Here is a 2,072-nt window from a genome sequence, read left to right as displayed (position 1 = left end):
CTTTTCCTGCTCTGCGCACTCGTTGTTTGCTTACGATTTTTTCCGGTGTATTCTGATTATAGTAAGTTATCTTAGAAACGACATGCCACTGATATTTCCAGCTGTGCCTAACTGCAGTTTACCATCTTTGAATTTTTTCTGTTTTGCAGGCTCAACGCTGCGACTTGCTGAGGTCGTCAACGAAGCGGAAAGCAGTCGAACACAAATAGCAGCTGAGACAGTCAAATCGCAACGGCAACGCACAAGTTATTCAGAAACTTAATTCACTTCCAACCAGGACAACATACAAGGTAATCCACCAGCTTTCACATAGCCAAACAGACAGGAAGTGACGAGAGCAGCGCGTAATGCGTCTCAAAAAGGACTCCCAAAAGCTGAGGATCAGTTTAATGCAGACGGTTGGGGATCGTAAACTGACTGCTTCCGTACAGAATCGATGGTCCCCAGCGGCTATGCAGCTTTTTATTGGCATAAGCATCTTACACGCCGAGCAAGAAATTAAGATGATAGCGACTATTCTAAGTAAATCTTCACTATGTTGACAGTTGTTTACTGACGAATATTTCACCACGTAAATTCAAACAGTTGACCGTGTTTTCTAAACAAACTGCTTGTGCCAAACACCTACAACTGAATTTTTTTTCCCTACACTTCGAAAGGCGAGTTTCCAAGAGCGAACTCTCAGTGTAAGAGAAGTTTTCTCCGGTTTCAGCTAAGTAAATAAGGTTGGTATGGGGTTTTTAACTCTTTCCTGCAAACATACATCAACGCCAAAGGTTTTTCACACCAGGTCGTAAGGTAAATATACTAACAAATTATTAGAATTTATTTTTACCTAAGACACGTTCATAAAATGTGGACTATTATTAGTACGTTAAGCATATTGACATAGTTTAACCTGTGCAATCGTCTACTATGACCTTGCTGACACAAAATACAATATTTGTGACTACTGTACACTGACGACCCTTCACAGCCTTTGAAGATCAACAGTCGTTTGTACAAACCTTTAACAGTTATTGATACCTTTGTAGAGGAATTCACATTTCCAACAAGCACATTTAGAAACTTAAAGCGGCTACAGCTAGTTATATGGTCACATGGTCATATTTATCTTGATAAGATAATTACGCCGCGCCGGATTAGCCGAGTGGTCTAAGGCTCTGCAGTCACGGACTGTGCGGCTGGTCCCGACGGAGGTTCGAGTCCTCCCTCGCGCATGGGTGTGCGTGTTTGTCCTTAGGATAATTTAGGTTAAGTAGTTTGTAAGCGTAGGGACTAATGACCTTAGCAGTTAAGTCCGATAAGATTTCACACACATTTGAACATTTGAATTTAAGATAATTTCAGATTCTGGAGTTACAGTGTGGACCTGCCTTCGAGTCGGCCTACAGTGTCCAGAAACATTATACAATAATACGCACTTAAGGGTGACTACTGGCGTCCTGAATGGTGAAATCGTGCTGCATTTCAGGAGGACAAGGCACAGCCTCTTGTAGCGAGGACAGACTGAGCTTTCAGTCTGCGATAATACATTTAAAGTAACGCTTACTTAATGCTGTGCTTCACGATGTGCGCCACATTCGGTGACAGCAAGAAATGAACCAGCTTCAGGGACGAGAGGGGAAGAGGTCGTGGGGATTAGGAAGGGCAAGGAGGGAAGGAGGGGGGGGGGGGGGGGAGGAGCGAGTCGCTCTACACGTGCAGGAAGTCGTTCAGAATAACCGGTTCTCTGTTTCAGTGGATGCGGCAGGCGGCTGGAGTTGTTTTAGGCAGAACTTTAGGATCCGAGGCATGGTACTCCTAACCTCCGCTTCTTTAACTCTCTACTTTACATTTTCTTACTGTTGTAAGACGTATGAAAATTTTAACACCAACAAGGGAATACGTGCCGAATGACTGTACACCACAGGACAAATGCTGGATTTTCTTACTGAGAAACCAGCATGCGGTAACGCATTTTTTGTTCGAGTCCGTGGCGCGTCTACACTGGCTGCTGCATGTTGACGAGCCTGCCCAGCCTACTGTGCATTTGGCGAAAGAAGCTGGCAGCGCTATTATTTTTCAGCAGC

The sequence above is a fragment of the Schistocerca americana genome, chromosome 8 (assembly GCF_021461395.2).
Source record: "Schistocerca americana isolate TAMUIC-IGC-003095 chromosome 8, iqSchAmer2.1, whole genome shotgun sequence".
Taxonomy (NCBI): Eukaryota; Metazoa; Arthropoda; class Insecta; order Orthoptera; family Acrididae; genus Schistocerca; species Schistocerca americana.
This window is presented reverse-complemented; position numbering follows the sequence as displayed.